Genomic DNA, 23,140 nt, shown 5'->3' with positions numbered 1-23,140 from the left:
TAGAGTTGCTGGGGTCCTGTCTAATCTGTATCTCTGTGGGGCATGATTCAATTCCCTAAAGGTGTCAACAGAGACACCCTGTGGAGTCTGTGGTATTTGTTGGGGCTCGCAAAATAGGACCCAGGCTCTAGAGGAGACCTCCAGCCTGGAGCAGCAGGTGGAGGCCAGGTGAGATGCCCTAAGGTCTCTAAAACAGCATTGAAGCCTGTGGTTGGGCCACTGCATGCTTCCCTGATGACTGTGTTGGGCCATATGTGATTATTTTAGATATTTAACATTTTCACAGCTAAAGCTGGGTTCGATGAATCCCAGGTAAAGCCCATGGCCTGACCTGCAGCAGTTTCTTTCTGTGGTCGCTGGGTGGCATTTCAGCATCTCCGTGGGCTTTGCTAAAGCAGCTGCATGTATCTGGGCTTCGGTGTGCCTGCATATCCCGTTTGCAGTGTGGCATGAAAATATGGTCTTATTGTAGGCACTGCAAGAAAAACAGCAGAGCCCTTTGCAGAGGCTCTGAATCGTGGAGCAGACAGGAGAAAGCCCAAGGCAGCAGCTGCAGTTATAAGGGGGGTGTGATTGAAAGTGCTCCCAGTCAGAGGCTGGCAACAGCGTGCTAACCTTGGCAGGTAAGTCAGTTAGCTCTTAAGTTGGCGGCATCCCCTTTAATATTTCCCATTAGAAGAAACGTAGGTGGAGGTTTTCCCCTTTGTGCAATAATTAAATAATTAAAAATAAAATAACCAAAGGGAACTCTGGGCCACCAGCTCACGTCACAGCAGCTCCACTAAAGGAGGAGGCTCAGGCAGTGTCCCAGAGTGGCTGAGTCAAGCAGGAGGGGACGTGGCAGCTTCCCCAGGGGAAATGCTCTTTATTGATGGGGAAGGCACCGAGCCCTGTTCTCCTGAAAGCAGGGTGCAACCTTTGCTTCCTGCTGCTCAGCTGGTGGATGCCATGCTCCCAAATTATGGTCAAGATGAATACAGACCTGGAAATAACACCACACTCAGCAATGTAACATACTACACTCCCACAAAGATGCTCTTCGTCCTGTTGTAGTGATGGGATGGGATAACCATCTAACTAAAACAGTTTGGTGTTTGCAATACAAATGCAATGTCATCAAAATGTAAATCCATCAGCGGGATCAGGCTGCATCCGAAGAGTGTGAACTCTCCGTTGCAGCAGAATCCAGGGGGAAAGAGACACATTACTGAAGTTTGGATGGCATGACATTTGTACTGCAAACACCCAAAAGTTTTAATTAAGTGGTTATCTCATACAGCCACCACAGTAGGACAAAGATCATGCTTATGGGGGTGCAGTCTGTCGTATTTCTAAACATGGTATTATTTCCATGTTTGGGTTAATGTTAATGTGGCTGCTCAGACCCCTACCGTGTATAATGCTCCCTTTAAGGGGGGTGGCATTTTATTCTCTATAATTACTGCTACAGTCAGTGGTAACATAATGCCAATTTTGTCTGAAAGTACACAGAAGCATGTACTGGCTCAGCTTTCAAACATGGGGCTGTGGTGCGGTGTGGTGTGTTGATAAGCGGTAACTAATCCTCTCGACATACAGACCACTGGAAAAAGAATTGGGTAAAACACGTGTGGGATTACAAGCACAGCCTATCAACTATGGATTTGTTCTAGGGTTTTTGAAAGAGGGCTGTAATAGCAGATCGTAATCTGCTTCAAACAAAAAACAGGCCCCAAACAAAAAATTGGGCCTAGTGGGACTTCTGCTGAGCTGCCTGGAGCAGGCAGCAGGGCTGCAGCGTGCCAGCCCACCCGTCCCTGTGGCAATTCCCCATCGCTTACACTGGGACAGGTTCATCTCTTGGCTGGGTTATAGTCAGAACTGAAAACTTCCCAAATGTTTCACAGATAGAGGGCGTGACCTAACAGCTCGCTGCCAAGAGGTTTTTGTGCCACGCCGGTGGTAGCTAACAGGGTGTGCATCAATGTCACTGAGAGTGTCTGGAAGGCCTTTCAAGCTTTCCATAAGGAAGAGGCTGATATTTTCTGTCAGTCCTTTTGTCACTGACCCCACGCCCTTGCTATAAGGCTCTCATTTGTCCCCTTGTGACCCTGTTGGGGTCGGGGCCTCCTCGGGTAGCCCAGGACAGTGGCCAGCCACAATTCAGTGGTTGTTCACGCCGGGTGTCCTAGACTTCCTCGCTGCCCACAGCCAAGAAAAGGAGTTTTCCCAAGAGAAAGGAAGTGACTGCACTTGCTGCATTGTCTGTGTGTGTCCATGACAGAACAGGTACCTGAAGCCTGGCCTTGCAATCCCCAAAGCACAGCGTGCTGGTTCCCTGGAGCCTGCTCTCTGTGGGATGGCTGTCCCATGGGCGGGACAAATGTTCAGGTAATGAACCACAGATGCCAGATCATCGGGCACCTCTGAGAGAAGGTGTGTAGAAGTTTCCTTCACATGTATCTGTTAAATATTGGAGTAAGCTGGAGAAACAGTCCAGCTGTCACTTGTGTTAAACCCAAGTATCCAAATAAAAACGTGTGACATCCAGTCTTCCTCCAAGGTTTGGTTACAAGGACGTCAAGAATTATCTGGCATCAGAATGTCATGATGTGTTGGAAAAGGAAAAATTAGTGCGGCAGTAATTGAGTGGTGACATTATCTGCACTACAGTCTGAGGGAGAAGATGAGCTTTTTGACATCAGCTATTTTAAGGTTTTTGACCTTTGCTATGTTGCATACGCTTAGTTCTATATGATGTGACGTCTGGGACAAGCATATTGGTCCTTGTCAGCAGCGTTCACTCACACATTACGTATTGTGGGCTATTTCATCAAGTTATAAATATCTGTCTTGTAAATATCTATTTCATTCAATTTAGGAAGTTTGACAGAGAGAAGCAGCACAGGCTACATGATCAGTCATGAACCATTTTGAGCAAGCAGACACAAGATTCCTAAAAATGCAAAGTGAAGTCTCCTGGGACTGTCTTGGTCTTTCACCAAAATACAGCTGATTTAAGTTCTTGGCAACTTACTTGTTAGAGCTGATGCAAAGCTGGTGAGCTGTGATGTAAAATTTAATTTTTAACTTGGAGCTACACATAAACCTATATAATCAAATGAGCAGCATTTGAGGTGTTGGAGCCTCACCATCCTGAGCTCTCTCTTTAGAGATCCCCTGAGGGGGTCTATTCAGCTCTCCCTTAGAGGTGCAAATATTTCCTTATCAGGATTTATTATTTTGGGTGCTTAGTTTTGGGTGGGATCAGCCCAGGTCTGGAGATCCCAACCAAGCTCAATGCCCCATTCTTACACATATTAGTGTCTGTAGTAAGGGACTACCCAAGCTGGAAGATTAACAATTTATGGGAGGGATGAAAGAGAGATTTGCTTAGAAGCTATGGAAGCCCATGGGAGGTTCAGCAAGATTTGTGTCCAGTGGTATCCGAAATGTGCATCTTGCACGTCTCTCCAGATGCAAGTTATTTTTTCTCTTATAAAAGACTGTTCAAGACTTCAAGCTATACATTTTATGGGAAAGAGCCAGAAGGGAAAATCTGCTTTCTTGTAAAACACAGGTCAAAGCACTGCAGCTGATTGTTCAGAATCAAATTTGTAGTTTTTAGTTAAGCTGTAGCATCTCTTTATGACATTAAATTCCCAAAGTAATGTTGAATTCACCCTTTCTGGAAGTAGGAGAATTGATTTTTCTTTTCTTTTCTTTTCTTTTCTTTTCTTTTCTTTTCTTTTCTTTTCTTTTCTTTTCTTTTCTTTTCTTTTCTTTTCTTTTCTTTTCTTTTCTTTATTTATTTTTTTTTCATGAGCTGCCTTTTGGTCATATAAAGAGTGAAGACAGAAAGTTACAGCTCAGAGCTCTCTGAGAGTTAACAGCCTCCAGGAGCAGGTTCCCATGCCCTTCAAGTCTGGTGTATTTTTGTTAAGCCACCAGCTGGGAACAGTTGTGATATTTTCATCTTAAATGTAGGACCTGGGGTCAGTATCACCAAACTCAAGCTTATGACATCACTGTATTCAAAATAAACTTTATTCCTCCACCTCATCTCCAGCGGATCTCCTTGTCTGTTGATACCAGCAGCAGAGCTCGTGCAGCACAGCAGGAAAATCACTGTGGCTACAGCAAACATAATACCTACCACATACCCACTGCATTGGGTGGCCAGTACTTACACCACTAGTGACTGCAATGTTTTGCATCTGAACTGAGAGAAAATCAAGAGGGAAAACCTTTTTAGCTGGAAGGAAGCTGTCCCATGTCCCCACCAGTGGGAGATGTGGGAGGTGAAATGCATTCTGCACATTCCTGCCTGCTCTCCCATCTCATGCTGTACCTTCCCCATGCAGCTGAAATGAACCTTGGATTGGATGTGAGAGTATCTCTTTATATACCAGCAAAGAGTCGTGAGATCATCTCTAGATCCTTTTTCAAAATAGGCTTAAATATTTATTTGCATCAGGCAGTGCTGGCTGATTGGGAGTTGTGTGCATGTGTGTGTGTGTTGCTTCACTGTCCCAGACCAAATTTTTAAAGCAGAAAATGTATTTAGCTTCTCTGTTTCCAAAGGCATAAAAAGTCTGGGAATAAGTAGGTAAAAATGATGTAATAAAGGTGTATTTTGTTCTAATAAATCACTGTGTCAGAACACCCAGAGTATTCCAAGACAGCAGATAATGAATACTGGAATTACAGTACAAATGACATCCCAAGAAGGCATTAGAGAAGACGAACAACAAAAAAAAAGAAGGCATATTATTATTGTACAAAAAAAAGTTGCCATGTTTATTTAAGAATGTTAATTTAAGAATTGATTTTATAGAAATACTAAGGGTGATTTTGTATCAAAGGCTGGAAATAGTGCAATATCCCCAGAATCGCAGGTCACAGAAAATTTATATAAATAGCAGCTAGCAAAAGCCATTGCAACTCTCCAGGTATATTTTTGATGCTACAACAGTCCAGGTCGATGTTGCTGCTCTTCAGCACCATCTACTGACACCACACCTAGTTATTTTGATTCTGCACAGAGCACTCTGAGAGTGCGCCTTCCAGAAGTCAATGATGTAACTCAGTGCATGGCTGAGAGGACGGTAGCAAACAGGTTAAACGTGGCAGACAGAGGACTGCACACGAGCATGAATGCCAGTCAGTCCTCCAGAAAAGACGGGTTTTGCTTTAACGGATTATTCCTGTTTTTTAGGAAACCAGATATCTCATCCACACATGGATCTTTGTAATAAAGTGAGGAATGTTTTACATTTTAGCCTCAAACTATTGAGCCACTAAAACACCCCATCCTTGAAAAATTAACTAACATGACAAAAAATTATAAATGATTTTTAATCATGACTTCAAGCTTGCTTGGCGTAGAAGGCGTCAACCGACCTTAAACAAGCCATTGCTTCTGATGATAATATGTATGTATGCATAATATTTGTGCCCTGGAAAAATCAGTGAGTATTGAAAAGCTGGACCAGTGCATGATATCACTGGTATTTTTGCTTTGCTGAATTATCTGCAGCAGAGCTCCTTCCAATCAGTCACAAGGAGACTGCCACGCTCTTTGAAGCTAAAAAATCTGTGTAATTTGTCTCCCTCTGCCATAGTGCAAGTGCCTGTTGGACTTCCCTGAAGAAATTACTTTCATTTAATAAAGTTTATACACTGCATTTGCTCAAAAATAAATAAATAAATAAATAAATAAATACAAATCCTGCTTGGTAATCCTATCTCTTGTAGCATCCATAAATTAATTTGTTTCTTGAGAGCAAGAATGATTTATAACTCACAACAAAACAGCACATGAGCATGAGCAAATTAAGAGGAGCATTCAGGCAGTTGGAATGCAATTACAGCATAAATGTACATGCCGTGTTAATGCGATATTAAGGTTATGAATTTAGTCAAACAGGAATCAGCATTCACAAAGATATGGTGCCTTCCTCCCTACAGTATTTGTCTAGTTGTGCAGACATGAGAAACGTCTGTATTACCAAGAAACAATCAGAGAGCTACCCATGACTTTCATGTGTGCAGACTCAAGATGCCATTTTATCTCTGAGCCGCACCAACTTGTGAACAGTGACACTGAACTTGTGAACGGTGACACTTTGCTCCACTGAAGAGATATGGCTTTTATTCTGGTTGCTTTCCTTAATCTAAGTCATTGGGCAGGAAGGATCTGCTTGCTTGGCTTGCACAGAAGATGCTGCTGTGCCCACTGCCAGGCCTGGCAGGAGCCACAGGCCCATCGCAGGTAGGACGTGCAATGGCTGGGATGACTGGCTTTGGGTCTCAAGTTCCAGCTGAGGGTCATCTGCCAAAGGGAGGTGTCCCTTGGGCTCTGCAGAGGGCAGCCACTGCAGCAGTTGGGGTGTCATGCAGCACTACCTGGTCTGTGCTCATGAGGACGGGGTGAAGGTACAAGGCTGAAAATCATCTTCACATGCCAGTTAAACATGGGCCCAGCCTCAATTTTGAAACCCCCTTTGAAATACACAGGTGATGAATTCTACTGAAAGGGATTTGCAGCAGCAGGAAAGGCAGAGACGAGGCCCATGCAATAGGATTTGGAGCCACATCAGCCCTCTGGCCTGCTGGGGACCTCCTACAGACACAACATGCAGAGGTCCTCCATGGTGCTGGTAACTGCCACATAATGAGTCACTGCCAAGACCTTATGGCTGCATAAGTGCAAACCGTGTACTGGTAACTAAAAGAGGTGCTTTGGGACTCTTACACCAATGGCACAGAGAGGCTCAGACCCACACAGCCGAGCAGATTCATGCCCAGTGGGGTGGCTGCAGTGCTGGTACCTGTAGGGAATGTTTGCTGGCCTATGACAAGCCCTGAGCCATCCTAGGGACTACATGGGAGAGCCAAAATAGTGCTGGGAACCACGACAAAATTTAGTGATATGGATGACTGCAGGACACAGCCTGAGCTTGTGCCTTGGTGTATTGGGTTTATGTGGCAAGGTTTAGGTAGCGGTGGGGCTGCATGGATGGCCTCTGTGAGCAGAGCCCAGCAGCTTCCCCAGGTCAGATCAGAGCCAGCTCCAGATGGCTCCAAAAGGGACCTGATGCTGGTCAGAGCCGAGCCATGAGCGATGCTGGGTGGGCCTCTGGGAGAGCAGACTGAAGGAAAGGGAAATCTGCTGTGCTACAGCAGCTGGGAGAGAGGGGTGAGAGCTGAGAGAGCAGCAGCCCTGCAGCCCCCAAGGGGAGTGCAGCAGGAGGGCAGGAGGTGCTCCAGGCACAAGGCAGCACAAGCTCCACTGTGGCCCTTAATCCTGCGGGATGGACCCCGCGGGATGGAGCCGTGTGGGAGCAGTTCCTGAAGAGCTGCAGCCTGTGGGCAGCCCCCGCAGGCTCAGTTCGGGAAGGATGGCATCCATGGGAGGGACCCCACGGGGAGAAGGGGCAGAGAGGGACCCTGAGGGAGCGGCAGAGACGAAGTGCCAGGGACTGACCGCAGCCCCCATTGCCCGTTCCCCTGCGCTGCTCAGGGGGAGGAGGTAGGCAAGGGTGGATGTGGAGAAGGTGTTTTTAGCTTGTTTTTAGTTCTTGCTAGTCTAGTCTGCTAGTTATAGGCAATAAATTATAATTAATAGTTAATATAATTATTTCTAATAAAGATAATTAATAAATTTTATTAATCTCCCTATGGTGAGCCTGTTTTGCCCATGACAGTAATTGTTGAGCAATCTCCCTGTCCTTATCTCAACCCTTGAGCTCTTTCAATTGTATGTAATTTCTCTCCCTTTTCCTTTGAGGAAGGTGAGTGAGAGAGTGGTAGTGGTGGAGCTCAGCTGCCCAGCAGGGTAAAACCACCACACTTGGTCTGTTCAATTTTCTAGCACAAGTGGAAGAGCTGCAGCTTCTACCAGAGGATTTGCTTCTGCATAGAGAAAGGCATTGATGGTTTCACAGAAGCTGGTATGTAGCAGGCTCTGGGAAACACCAAAAGATCACCACATTAAGTCTTTGCCTTGTATTTCCTTTTTTTTTTTTTTTTTTTTCTTTTCCCTGATATGCTTGGTATGAATATAATTCTAGCCACATGCTGTAAAAACCAACTTCTTTTCGGGGAGGTTGGTCTACCAGGAAGGAGAAAGAAAAGGAACTCTCCAACTAGGTGTCTCTTCACACTCAGACTTGCAGTAAGTATTTTTCTGGGGAACTGAAAAATGTCACGTACTGTGGCTGGTGCTCAGGTTCTGGTTTCCTGGAAGGGAGCTCTGCTGAAGTGGAGCAAACTGCATCCAGTGGGGAGTGACACCGGATCCTGCCCGTGTGGTGTCCACATGGTTTGCTTCCAAGTCCATTGCACAGTACTTGGTCCCGGTCTTCCCTGGTCTCTATGGAAATCCTCAGTGTTTTTAGGATGTTAGTTATTATTCTGAGATTTCCTTTTGTTCACAGAGTCTGAAAAGGTGTGAAGGCTGAGTTGTAGTTCACCAGAAGAATGGTTTTATGTCCTCAAACTCAGGATGCATCTTTCAGGCCCTGACACGTGGTTTGAGGGGCTGTCTGATGGGCAAGGTCTTCTAGGAGACTGCCGGACTCTGCCAAGGGCGATGGGAGCCCAGGCTGCTGCAGCCTTGCCCTTGCTGCCCATATGGAGTGGTGCTTGAAGAAGCCCCTGCCTACAGGTGGTGTGACACAGCTCCTGTCCCTGTGGATCAAATCCCTGCCTTAAAACTGAGCCTCATGCATCTGCCTTCCATGAAGAGCTTCTGGTCTGTGCTCATCCTCCCCAAATTTTTCTGGGGAAGACCAGTCAGCACAGGACAGGATCTGATGGCCTTTGGTTTTATTTTCTGTGTTTTATCAGGTGAAAGCTGTGGTAGAGGTGAGCTGCACCACCAGATAGCTCAGGTGAAGTAGAACAGGGAGGACCCAGCAGTTCTTCCATTGTCCAGGGTCTGGATGAGCAGAACAATCCTGTTGTGACACCATTTCAGGAGACTGAGTCCCACCCCACCCCCAATACAGATGCCTTCTTAATGTCCTTTTCTCCCCTCTGCTGTGTAGTTTCTGCAGTGAATCTTTTGGGTGCCAGGAATCCGTATGTACTTCATCCAGGAACAAGCAGTGACAAGTGTTAGTGCAAACTTCATTAGTGCCAGTGTGGCGACAGCCTCTTAAATGTCAAGCCCATGCGCATACCTGGGTCCTGCTTTCTTTCACTGAAGTCTATTTTTAGTAGAGGACAGGCGCTGAGTTTGGAGAGCACACTCCTCACCCCTTAATTCTGCTCTGCAAATTCTGCAAATTCTGTGGTGTCACCCAGTGGATTGAGAGAGCCACTTCAAAGACTCTAGTGACCTACTTTGACTATTGCTAATAAAACATTTTTTGCAGTAAAATGTGCATCAAACACCCATCTGCATTTTCTTTAGGTGTTTGCAAAAGTCCTTGTAATTTTGTCTGTTGTCTCTCCTCTACGGTTCCTTCACAGGTTTTCTGATGGTGTTTGAACGACAGCTGGGAAAAAAGAAGGTACTACATCGAGGGAAGGGAATGATTTATCCAAACATGAAAGACATTTCAAAAGACAAATATCCCATCCCAAACAGTTAACCTTAAGACTCCATTACAAGGATTATGGTCTACTAAGAGCTGGCAACTTTTTGTAAAGAAAAAGACCTTTCATCTCTGTACTAAAAGAAGAGAATTTGAAGAACTGCTACCTTTTCTTTCTGCAAAAATAGTACAATAGTCTTTTAGTAGTATTGTAAGATGGCTGGTAGAATTTGGAGGCTTTTTTTTTTTTATATATATTTTTTTTAGCAAACTGAATTAAAATTGCTTTAAAGAAGACCTGAATTTTGCTTTTTAATTTGGTGATACTACTACAAAGTTTTCCACAGGGAAATTTCCCTAGTCCTTTGACTGCCAAATTAGCAGAAGTGGCAGATCTGAGAAATTTCATTAAAATAATCCAATATTCAATTTTAATTATAAATTGGGGATGTTGCACATTGAGTTACTTATTACTGGATCAGCCTGTAGCCTCAAGGAGGAACTCAGAGGTTTGTGTCCCATATCCTGCAGACAAAGCTGATGGACTGATGTCCCTGAAACCAAGTCCTTCACATGCTTCCCTTAAAAAAGGGAAGAGACAGCAGCAGATGGATGCCAATCCAATTTCTCCCAGCAAGGGACTGACCTATGGATGCTTTTTCCGGATGAATTTTGTCACATGCCCGGTCATATTGATTAATGATCACTAAAATGAACTTGAGCATGCTGGTATCCCCTTTCCATGATAGCCAGGTTAGTCCTGCCTGACTGTGGACATCCTGGCTGAGGAAGCAGGGACGTCTATGGTGGCTCCCAACACTGTGGTCAGGCAGGTGGGATGTGGCCCCTTGGATGAGCACAACCTCTCTTCCCATAACCTTCCCCCTCTCCGGCTGAAGGCCACATGGACAGGCTCTTCGTTATGAAGATAACACATTCCTGTGCATGCTCTGGTGCTTGCAGTGAGGACAGAGCCCCACAGCAGCACAATCTCATGCAGTTCCAGCTCTGCCTGGCCTGTGGCAGCCGTTGGTCCAGCCTGGTGTGGGGATGCAGCGGGGCTGTGTCCCTCTGGGACTTCTCTTCCAATTAAGCTTCTGCATGCTGTGACCTCTGTTTCAGTAGTAAGCTGATCCTCTGTCAGGGCATTCAGTTGGAAATTAATTAGTGGAAGCAAAATGTTGTAAATGCATACAGTGTTAAAATTTTATTTTAATAACCTAGTTAATAATTTCACTTCTTCAAGCAAAGAGGGAAAGTAGTGTAAATTCCAGTGCTTTGATCATGTGGTGACATTTTGATGCTAACTTGCTAAGATAAGGATCTGAACTAATAGTGTGATACAAAAGCAAGCCGAAGGTAATATTGTAGTTTTGAAAGTGCCCCATTTAGAATATGGACCAGTCACCCAAAAAAGACCAGTGCCCCAGCACGATGCCAGGTAGGTGCTATACCACCAGGAGGAGGGGAGAAGATGTATGCATCTTTATACGGGTGTGGAGCTCTCAGGACTTTGATTTTTCTGTTTAGGCTGTGCCAGGAGTAGAGTCTTCTGGAAATGTCACTGCAGCAGACAGGACCATGATCCAGTGCAGGAAAATGCCACCTTGTACACCACTGCTCAGCCAAGGCAGAATATATCCAGAAAACCACATTTCTGTTCTAAGGTATAGCAACATTTCAGTTCTATGTGCTTATTCTTTCATTCTTCTTCCCTGAAAATGTATCCAGACTATCTCCTTCTAGAGCTTCACCATCTGCTGGTGACACCGAATATTCTTTTTGCATTTTGAAATAGCCTAATTGACTGGAGGCCGCGTTGCAGTGACAGGGCTGCAGGCAAGCGCTGCTCTGGGTGTCTGAAGAAGCCGCAGGAGTCAACAGAAGCACTTCCTTCTCATCTGAAACCCAGCTAGCACATTCCTGGGAGAGAATAATGAGCTTGACCATTTACACTAGCACTTATGCGAACCCATTTAACACAAGCCGTGGAGCGCAGGAGCTCCGGCATACCAATGCCCTGCATTTGTGTTCAGTGCTGGAATCTGTGCTCAGCAGATAATGACACAAACAATAGACGCCTGTGTTCAGTACAACAGATTAGCCACGCTCATCTGCAGGTTTACTGCAGGAACAGGAGGCAATTTAATTCTGCATTTTGAAAGTGGTTATTTTACTATCGGCATAAAGGCAAGGATGTGGAGGGGTGCTTTTCCACATCTGGAACTCTGCTTATAAGCTGGCAATTGTCAACTTTCCAACCATAAGGAAGAATTTTTTTTTTATTATTATTATTCTATACTTCATTTTTCTCAGTTTCCTTTAATAAAAACTTTTTATTTATTTATATATTTATTTTAAAATGAAATCCCTAGTGTTCAGTGCAGGCCAGATAGATGCTGTTACCAAGCTGCATCAAGAAACAGCACAGAAATATTGTGAAGGATCAGCTTGGAGCTATCAGGAGCAGAGGATGTGAGGCTGACAACAAAAGTTGCTCTTGGCCACGCAGGACCATTCTTAGAAGAGTGAGCTTTGGGAGGTATTTGACTCATAAAGCTGGCACCAGAGCTGTGGCATTTGTGCCCTCTGTTTTGTGGAGGGTCGAGACTGGAATGCTCCAGATTCCTCTCGGTGCCCCGTCATCAGCTGGTTGGAAACCTTGAGTCTTTCCAAACAGAAGAATAATTGGAAAAGCTTTGTCACATTTCTATGAGCTTAAGAATGCAGTTCTAACTATCTGCAGCCTCATGATTGGCTCCAGAAACGGGGATAGTACTCATTTGTTAGATGCCATCAGCCTTGATGCCCATATGCTCTTTCTTCAGTAAAGAAAATGAAGTATTACAGACTGCTCTCTCATTGCTCAGCACTGAGCTGCCTTGAATTAACACTTTCAGTATTAGTTAGCGTGGAAATAATGTCAATTATTGCCTCAGACCATCTCTATCAATAATTGCATACTTCTGACTGTGGCCTTAGAACAAAAATTCTGGGATTTGTAAGTGGCTGACATTAGCTGGTCAAACACAGAACAGATTTGTTTGCAGTGACTTTGCTGTATTCTGTTTTGATCTTTAGATCTTCCTCCTCAGGAGCGCTGCCTCACAGACAGCACACTTCAGTTGAAAGTCCCTGTCTGGAGGAAGACTTTCAACTGCAAAGGTGTTAGACTATTTTCAAAGCTTTTTTTCATCAGAGATAAGATCTATACTTGCCTACAGACAACATCTTTGAAACACCATAAGCAAAACAGAAGCTATCAACAAACTGCATTAATATTTTAAAAAGAGAGTTAATTATTTATGGTGAAGCTTCAGCATATTCTTTATATAAAACTTCAACGTAAAGGAGTTGCCTTGAGATACACTTCTCCCTGATCAGTACTGTACCACTGGGAACAGTTTAGAGGGCTTTTATTTATCAGAGAACAGCAGCAACATTTAGTTAACTTAGAAGGAGTGCATTAAAGCACTTTGCATGGCAGGGTTACGGTGTTGTCTGGTTGCTGGTTGGGTATGCAGCAGTCAGCACGGGCTTACTGGGTTACTGCCAGCCATACCGGCACGATGGAGGTGCATGAAGTACAGGATAATCAGAAAGCATGGAAATAAGCTATTTTATTACAGCTTCTCGGATAACACAATGGAACTGCTGTGGTCTGAGGAGCTGTGATGATAGCCAGGACCCCAGGAGCTGAGCCAGGAGACTGTGTCACGGGACTGCTAGGTGCTTGGGGAAAGTCATTTGATCTTCCAAACTCATGTTTCCCAGGTATTAGACGGGGATAAGAAGATACCAGATTCGTCTGCAAATACTTGTGAAGTTAGAGACAAGAAGTAGCCTAGGAATGCTCTGATCCTCAACAATCTTAGAGGACTGTGAGTTAGAGATCTACTGGGAACGCTGTTAATTTTTAAGAGTTAATTTTTCAAGTCAGACAACAATGGCTTTTCCTTCCTGATATCCATTAAAGGACCCTTAAATGTGCAACATTGATATTATGTTGTAGCACCAAAAAAAATGAGTGTTATAACTTGCCTGACCAGAACAGGCTGTGACATGTCTTTATTCTGTGTGCACGGCTTTCTTGGGGAAACCGGAGCTGGCAACAGAGTCAGCATCACAAAACTGAGCCTGAGCTTCCCTTCCCTGAGGTTAGAATGAATGCAATCAAGGAATATAGGCTTAAGGGTAGTACAGATTTGCAGGAGATGAAAGAGGTTTTCTCAGAAACACTCCTCTTACCGCCAGCATCTCTCGTCTGGATGCTTACCCAGCCTCTCCATGTTAATTTTCCACCTCCTGCAAGAGGATCTTAGATTTTCTGCATTCGTAGCATTGAATTCAAACATATGATTCCACAGAATATCAATGAACTTTCCCAGAATATCACATTTACCAAGGCAGAAGATGCTAAATGCTCACAGATATATCAGCAGATCATTGCTAAACCTGGAAGATCATCTTTCCAAGGTACAAGCTGGTGCCCCCTCTCACCGCCCTGGTGTCCTGTATCTGCTGCAGAGGTGTGCAGATGTGTAATCCCTTAATGGCACTTGGTCACCGTATGAGGTCTTTGGTGGTCTAAGTCCTATTCTCAGGGAAAGCGCCATAAGCACCAGGATAATTAGGATAAAAGGGCAGATTCACAGGCAGATTTATTGCATATTTATTGGTATAACCAGTGCACAGGAAAAAAAAAAAAAAAAAGGATTATTAATAGAGAACAGTGTAGTCTTACACAGTAGCTAAACCAGAGGGATTGAATTTCACAGCTTCTGCTGGGAGTTCATCTTCTCTTTGACTACAGCTAGCCCGTACCTGCTGGGCATCACTTTCATCTTTGACTCAAAGGACACTTCTGAAGAAATTTCATTCCTTGGCATTTTTTTTAACTTGAAACTATCTCATAATCTAAGGCATTTCAAAGGGGAAGAAGAGATTCTTGACTTACTTGCAAGGAAGTTATCACACTACCTTCTGAATAATGACTGTTCCCCTGTACATGAAACAAAAGAGCACTGAAGAGAAGAGAAATCCATCACTTACTCAGGTTCCAGGTTTAAAGAGAATAGCAGCCAAGTCAATGTACTTGGGAATCAAAACTCCATTTGGAGACAAGTTTATTTAGCACTAAGCTACTAATTCTTGTGATTTTCTTAGGCACCTCAGGGTGCTTTTAGACCTGTGGGTCCTGGCAACTTGAGATGAGGTGAAGGTCCAGCCTTTTACAAAAAATATATTTTTTGCCTTTGCACTTGCAGAAGAAATGTGATCCAAGGGAACAATAATGCCTTAAATCAAAAGACTTCTATATTTGCTGCTATTCAAAGAATTTATTTTTTTTTTCAGGTTCTGACTCATGATATTTAACTATTTGAAATTGGCAGTACTAACCCAAGTAAGCCTGGTTTCTCTTCTTAAAAATTCCACAGGCTCTCCACAAAGTAATCACGGTACTGACAGCATGCAGGGAGCTGAGTCTTCCGTATTAGTGCCTGAATTCACAGTAATGGCACAGCCTTGACCTTTGCTGTTTTAAAAGTGAAACAAGATGGAAAACAAACCCAAGCTCCAAATCCAGTAGTATGCTGATTTAACTGGCTTGGAGCCCTCCTGGTGATCTGGGGGCATAAATTCCTGCAAGAGCAGCGGGCTGGACCTGATGATCTGAAGGTTTACTTCATGTTTCAAACTGAGATCCAGCTCTTCTAGAAAAAAGTCTACTTTGTAAGTAAAGGAAATTGTATGTTTCTCATGTTATTTTCTGCATGAGAGAGTAGAAGGAAAGACAATTATTTGTCATTTTGCAGATACTTTATTTTGGAACTACCAGAAATGTGTGCTATTAGGATTATTACTGTATAAAAAGGCACTATAGTACAATATTGAAGCATAGTAAGATCCAATCTTGTTGAGTAGGCTTTTGTTTCTCACACGGAAAGCCCATATGAAGACTGGGTTTGCAATGGAAATCTTTATTATAGGTAACCTGAGCGCATGAGCTCTTGGATGCTTTTACCGTACATGGCAAATTGACTAACCAGAACAGCACTCTGCGTCAACACTCTGTTCCTAAATAAAAATCACGTTTCCTAAACAGGCAAATACAGGGGTGGTCAACTGCCTTTTTATTCAGTTTATACCTTGTGCATGTACACAGCAATTTTTCTGCATGTGTGAATTTGCTACAGAGGTCCTCAAAATCTAGGGGACAAGTTTTTAGTCCTGCTACTATGTATGCAGTAGATGTCCATGCATATCCAACACAATTCCTGGGGCACTTGCTTGTCATCTTGTTGTGAGAGAGAGCCTGATTAAATTAAAAAAGGGAGCAATAGCATTAGCACAACCACACTTCAGCATTTATACAAGAGACTGTTGCCTCTCTCAATCTCATCAAGCTTGGGCAGAGGAGGGGAGGTGTATGTGGCTCAGCTGAGATGCTGCAGACCATGGTGCAGATTTTCAGGTTGTAAATTGGTTTTAATCTACATTAACAATTGTGTGCATCCCTGGCTTTCCTCTAAACTGCAGAAGCAAGAGCAATTAATCTGATTAGGAACATGACTGTTGAGCAGACAGTATGGGCTCTAATAAAGCAAGCAGGCTTTTCCATTAGAACAATTTGCATAATGTAATTCTGTGAAGCATTTTCTTCATTTTTCAAGCTTGTTTTCATTCACCGAGTTCCATATTAATTGTAAATAAAAGTCAGAATAAGACTTTTCATTTTGAGGGCTTTCTCTTGGTCTTTTTGATGTAAGAAGCTCACATCAGAATACGATTTGGTAGCTCACATTTTGATGAAGTCATGACAGCTGCCTTCCATTCTGAAGAACAAGGGAAGACTGAATGTCTCCTTGGTTAGGTACAGCAGAAAACTAATGCATGTGGGCAAAGGGATGTGTTTGGACCCTGGGGTCCAAGGTGTTTCCTAATGCTCTGAGTGAAAATCTCAGGCGGGAGAAAAGGTGTGGTAGCTGCTGCTTTTTTGTGAGAAGAGGGAAACCACCAAGGACCAGATGTGAAGACAACCAGAGGGGTGCTTTCTGTGAAACCAGGCGAAAAAACAAGGCATGAAACTTCAGGTGAAGGTCGTGGCCATAGACTGTGTGTGTTGCTAAGCTGACTCTTTATACACTCAGGGAAAAAACACTTTACATACTTGGCAAATATGATATCCCTCAATTTTTCTTCTTTGTAGAAGCAGTGTAGTCTGTGCTTCCACTACACTTCGCTATTTGCGCTGGTACAGACTCACCTTGAGCACTGTGTGCAGTTTTGGGCACCACAGTATAAGAAGGACATAAAACTATCAGAAAGCATCCAAAAGAGGGCTAAGAAGGGTGTGAAGGGTCCAGAGAGCATGATGTTTGAGGAACAGCTCAGGTCCCTTGGTTTGCTCAGCCCTGAGCAGAGCAGGCTGAGGGGAGGCCTCATGGTGGCCTGCAGCTCCCTCACGAGGGGAGCGGAGGGGCAGGTGCTGAGCTCTGCTCTCTGGGGACAGTGACAGGACCCGAGGGAACGGCATGGAGCTGGGACAGGGGAGGGTCAGGCTGGGGGTTAGGGAAAGGGTCTGCACCCTCAGGGTGCTCGGGCACTGGGACAGGCTCCCCAGGGCAGTGGTCACAACACCGAGCCTGCCAGAGTTCAAGAAGTGCTTGGACAACACTCTCAGGCATCTGGTCAGATTTTTGGGTGGTCCTGCATGGAGTCAGGACCTTGATGATCTTTGTGGGTCCCTTCCAACTCAGGATAGTCCATATTTCTATGATTCTATGAACAGTTTGCAATTTTGCTTAAGTTCTCGTGTCAAAAGAAACAGCTAACTAGCCAGTTCAGACCAGGCTCTGACGGGCTAATTTCCCTCTTTCATCATGACAGCCATGGATTCCATGGGCATCACTCCAGAAGACTGATGAGTGCTCAGGTGCTGTGGTGGGATAAAGCAGGTTGTCCTGAAGATGAGGACTGGGTAAACAGAGTAAAAAAAAAAAAAAAAAAAAAAAAAAAAAGTATGGAAGATATTATTACCAGTACACATCATATGAGTCACAAATTTTCCAGGTATTTGAATGCACAAGTTTTCTCTGATGGATAATTTGAATAAAGCACAATATATTGGATTGTGCCAGTAGATTTTTTTTCCCAGTCTCCCAACCAGTAGTGCCATTAGTTTTCTTGTGTTTCCTCATCTATTTTTTTTAATTTATCTGATCCAAATAAGATCTATATGTTTTATATCTTTTTATATTCTTGTGCATAGGTTCAAGTTCTTCAGGTTAGGGATATTCTTGTTACTTAACTGCTCAGTGCTTTCTCAAGCAGCTCTGATACTCTGATACTACCATTGTAGTAACAAAACATAGTGATGAAAATAATGTCTTCGAAAGGGTACATAATGAAATTTCTTTTTGGGTGTTGTGAACAACTTTTATTTAACAAATAGTTAAGGGACTTTATAAATTAGAGATAGTAATTAAGAATTTTAATTTATCTGTATGCACTTCTTGAGGACATAAAGAGATTCCTGTTCATAAAATCTACAGTGCTCAGTCAGGAAGATGACAATCACGTACGATTCAAGTGATCTATGATACACAAAAGCAGCAAATCACGAAGCCATAGCAGTTAATAACAGCAATCAGGTGACAACAAATGACGGATCAAAACGTGTTTCTGCAAAACATGTCCATTGTGAATGATGAGCATGAATAAATATCACTAGCTTAATGCAAATAAATGTCATTAATAGGCATCACATTCTGCTGATGAGGTCTTCATATTTCAAATAAAATCTTCCTTTCTTGCTGTTGTCTCAGACAGACGTCAGGATGAGTTTTTGTCCATGGCCTACCAGGGTGTGTACTTGGCCATGTGGAGTCTCCACAACAGCAGTGGAAGCAAGAAGAAAAAAGCAGGGGTGTTCCACTCCCCATCTCCTGCCTTTAGGACAGTGTCAGATAATTCGTATCCTTGGTCTTGGAAGGTTTGGAGAATGAGAGATTTACTCTAACTTTCCTGTACGCAGTGGTGCAGTGTTGCATAGTGGGGTAGTGGTCTGGGTGGCTTGGAGGGAGGGAAAGGGCCTGGTGTGCAGCTGAGGGGCTGCAGGGGTGGGATGCTGCGAGCCTGGCCTTGCCCTTGCTGGGGCTCGTGGCCTTGCCACAAACTGCTACAGCTTACCGCTGGCACATGGGCTGTCTGCACCTTGCCAGCCCTGGTGATAAACTTTCTGGTGGAGTTATCTGCTGCAGCACCAGCCTGGCTCTGCCTGCAGATCCAGGCCCATGCAGCTGGAGTGCACCCCTGGGAAATGCCCCAGGGGAGATGCATGGACTTCACCCTGTGAGAGGGGAGGAACTGAGGCTCCTCCTCTGATTGCTCTCAAATACGAATTCAAGTCTTTGTTGCTCTGCCCCTGTCGTGGTTTAACCTAAACCCGGCTGGCAGCTAAACACCACACAGCCGTTCGCTCCCCCTCCCCCTCCCTCTCTGGGACTGGGACGGGGGAGAGAAATGGAAAGTGAAGCCCGTGAGTTGAGATAAAGACAGTTTAATAAGACAGGAAAATAATAATAACAATAATAACAATAATAACAATACAATGGTGATAATAGTACTACTACTAATAATATGTACAAACAAGTGATGCACAATGCAATTGCTCACCACCCGCTGACCGATGCCCAGCCTAACCCCACGCAGTCCGGCCCCCCTCCCCCTGGCTAGCCACCCCTATATATTGTTTAGCATGATGTCAGATGGTATGGAATACCCCTTTGGCTAGTTTGGGTCACCTGTCCTGGGTCTGTCCCCTCCCAGCTCTTACTGCACCCCCAGCCTGCCTGTTGGCAAGACAGAGCAAAAGGCTGAGACGTCCTTGGCTTGGTATAAGCACTGCTCTGCAACAATTAAAACATCAGGGTGTTATCAGCAGTTTTCTCATCCCAAGCCAAAACACAGCATTCCACCAGCTACTAGGAAGAAAATTCTGTTCTAACTGAAACCAGGACAGCCCCCCTTCCTCCAATACTTGCATCTGTTATTTGTCAGTCTCATTTCTCAGAGAAGAAAATTTGACTGCTATTAACTAGAAGGTGCATTACAATGCCAAAGGTAGGAAAATAACAAAGTTATAACTAAAAAAGTAGAAATTCAAAGACATGTAATTGTCACCAGAAGGCCAGCATGCATGTTTCACAGAATCACAGAATACCTGAGTTTGGAAGGGCCCTATGGAGGTCTCCTGGTCCAACCCTTGCCCAATCAGGGACACCTACAGCAGGCTGCCCAGGACCACGTCCAGGCAGCTTTTGGAGATCTCCATGGAGGGAGGGAGGTCCCATAACCTCTCTGGGCAAGCTGTGCCAGTGAACAGATTTATCTCTGGAAAAAAACATTAGGTTGAAGTTGAAAAGCCCCAAACCCGGTTGAAAAGCCCCAAACCCAGGAACCCACAGAGAACTGGTGGGAGCAGAGCCACCAGCGCCTGCACCCACAGCAGCACTGGGCTGGCTGTGGGCCCTATCTCACTCTGCACTGGCTGTGTTGGCAGGACAGGGGGTGGGCAGTGGGGCAGATCCAGCGGTGTCCATGCATGGCTGGTCAGTGGAAGTGCACCTTATTTTTGCCAGTGTTGTGTGGGTATCAGGGGTTTGGGGCAGGAGGGTGAGAAAGACAGGATATAAGTGTGCCCAGGCATGGACCAACATTCACAAAGACACCTCTGCATTGGGTGAAAGAGCCCAAAAAAGGGAACAGGCTGCAGAGATGTCCAAGCTGCTGCTGGGACCCTAGAAACCAAAAATAAAGAAGAAACAGACATAGGTCTGTCCTGCTTTGCTATTTTTCTTTCTCACTTTGCTTTACCAATTCCTTTGGATGTGTTCTGCAAGGTCATTTTTAGGCCACAATCTCTTCTAAATGAATATTATTATTTTTTTATAGCAATAAGTGAAACCTAAAAAAGGCAAAAGGCATCTTGTAGGTCTCCTTAAGTGGAAAACACCCTTTAAAATATGTCTGATAGTGATCTCATGAGCAGCTGTCAGTCCTGGCAGGCAATGGAAGCCCAGGACGAGCTATTCTTAGACCAAGAAAGCGTAAGTAGGTCAAGTTACAATTGGTTCTTGTAAACACCATCCCTGCTAAAACCAGAAATCGATACAAGGTCAAAAATTTGCAATATGCTGAATCAGAGAGATAAACGGGGTGGATTTAGTCTCCAAATACCTGTTCTTTTGGTTCATCTCCACGTTTTGGTTTATCTCCACGTTGTGCCTTTGTGCTGCCCATGGTCTGAGACCTCTCTGCAGTGGGGGAGTGCCACGAGCACTCCCAAGGCCAGGCAGAAATAAGACAGCAGTACAGCTTAGGGATGCCTTTTTATTTACACATCCCATGGTAAAGTGAAATAGTTAATGAGACAAAAAAGGAAGTTGCAACTTGATAAGTCCTTCACACTTGCTAATCAAACACAGGGTGTGCATGAGCAGGGTAGCTCCAGCCACAGTGCCGCAGTCTTGTTTTGTGGACCCAAGATGGATGTGTAGGTTGTGTAGGTCCAGCCATGTGCCTGACTCCTGGAATTGGAGCTCTTCGGCTCACTCCTGTCCCCGGCCAGCGCTGGCTGCCCACAGGCCCTGGAAGCCGGTCAGAGTGACCACCTCCAGGACACGCAGGCTGAGCATGAATTTCAGGTCACATTCTTCCCTTTCTTCATCAGAATTGATGCCCCAGGGCATCAACAATGGCCAGGGGTCCACCAGGAGATGGAGGTGCCTAAAACAGGGCTTCCCCCAGTGCCCTACATACTACCTGGTCTCCTCTGAGCCCAGTTTTGAGTTTTGGAGCTACTCATATCTGGTCAAAACCGCACCAAGCAGCAGCGGTCTGTTTTTGAGGTGCTACTGGCTGGAAGCAAATTTCCTGGTAAGGAAGGACGGTGCTGGGCAGCTGGGGTGGACCTGCAGGATTCTGCCTTGCCGTGACTCCTGCCTCCTTCTAAGGGTGGCTGTGCCCCTGCCAGCATCTCCAGTACTGCAGGACACCTTGGCATGGTCCCAGCTTCCCCAGAGCCACCCCACTCTACTTTCACCTCTCCCCCTTCCTACAGGGGAAATATCTGAATGTGGAGGGAGTTCATTTGTAGGCTAAAAGGTAGGTTTGGGCTAAAAAGTGGCTAGTAAGCATGATGTAGATTTCATTCCTGCCTTATTTTGTTCTATTGCCCAATTTTATTCTTAACTTTAGTTGCTTTGTGGTCTGGCATTATAAATTTGTTTCTAGTCCTATTCCACACAAGTATTACGTTACAGTTCAGGGACCTCCTCTGCATCCAGCTGAGTGCTGCCTAATTATAGCTCAAGCTGGCCTTTTAAACAGGCATAACATCTTTTTCAAATAACATTCTTCTCCAACAATTTTCCCTTGTAAATGTAGATGTGCTACAGTTGTTTACAGTCACCTTGGTGGAGGAACTGAGACCAAAATGTCTTTAACAACATTGAGCTCACTCTGACCATGAGACAAAATTCTGTGCTTAGTTGCAGTAGAGCAGAAGGAGGTTTCCAAATAAACTGGTAGGCAGGGCAACATGAGGAGACTGATCTACAAGCTCCCCATGTAAAAGATTGAGGCTTAGCTGAGTCTGAAATGGAGAAGGGTTGTCTTAATTCTGAGACTGTTCCTTGAAACTGTGGCTGAGTCAGTGGGCCGCTCTAATTCCTTGCCCTTGTTAAAACAGATTAAACAAATCTAACATGGTTGGGATCCCATTGTCAGGCAAGGGCCAGGTTAAATCTTTAAGAAGTTGCACTCTTAATTAGGATAGAGTTGCCAGGTCATGTGGGTTATAATGATCATCATGGTATGTTTGAATTCCTCCCTGCAGCTTCAGCACCTGGAATCATCTTAACAAACAAGAGCACTCCACTTTAACTGAAACGCAAATGTGAAACTACTGTAGTCAGAAGAGCTTGCAAATAGGACTCCCAAGGTATAAAAACATCAAGAAAATGACCTCCTGCCCCAGCAATTTGTGTTTCACCTTTCAAGCTAATGTTTCGCTTTTCAAGTCCTAAATCAAAGGGCAGCAGGAATATTACTGGGAAGTTCACAGGTAGCCATTGGCTATGCTGCAGCTTTTAATGTACAGATGAAACTGTACTTAAACAGAGCTGACACGAGATACAGCTGCAGCTTAGGTAGGTCTTGCCATTTTGTTTGAGTGTATCTTCATATCAGCTTGGCTGGTAGAGATCTCTGTGATGGGAATGTTTAGAAGAGTGGCAAATCAAGCCAGCTTTAAAACTAAATAGCCTGCTAAATTAATTCACCAGCAACACGCTTGCTAATGGGCAATTCTTACACAATATTAAGCATCACTAGTACAGGAAAACTTAGTCCTTTGCAGCCATAGTCTAAGTTAGCTGTGAGGACACAATACTGTGGAGCTAAGAGTTTGCACTACTGGCTGTGTTACCTGGTCACTCGCAGTCACTGAAGTGCAGGTCATCAGGCCTGGGAGCCCATTAGTCAAAAAATCTGGGGCCTGAATGGTCTTCTTTCTTTTCTGCTTTCCCTTGTTTATGCCTAATATTTTATGC

The sequence above is a fragment of the Netta rufina genome (genome assembly GCF_964035555.1).
Source record: "Netta rufina genome assembly, chromosome: 1".
NCBI lineage: Eukaryota > Metazoa > Chordata > Aves > Anseriformes > Anatidae > Netta > Netta rufina.
The sequence above is the reverse complement of the archived record's forward strand: the minus strand, read 5'-3'. Positions refer to the sequence as shown.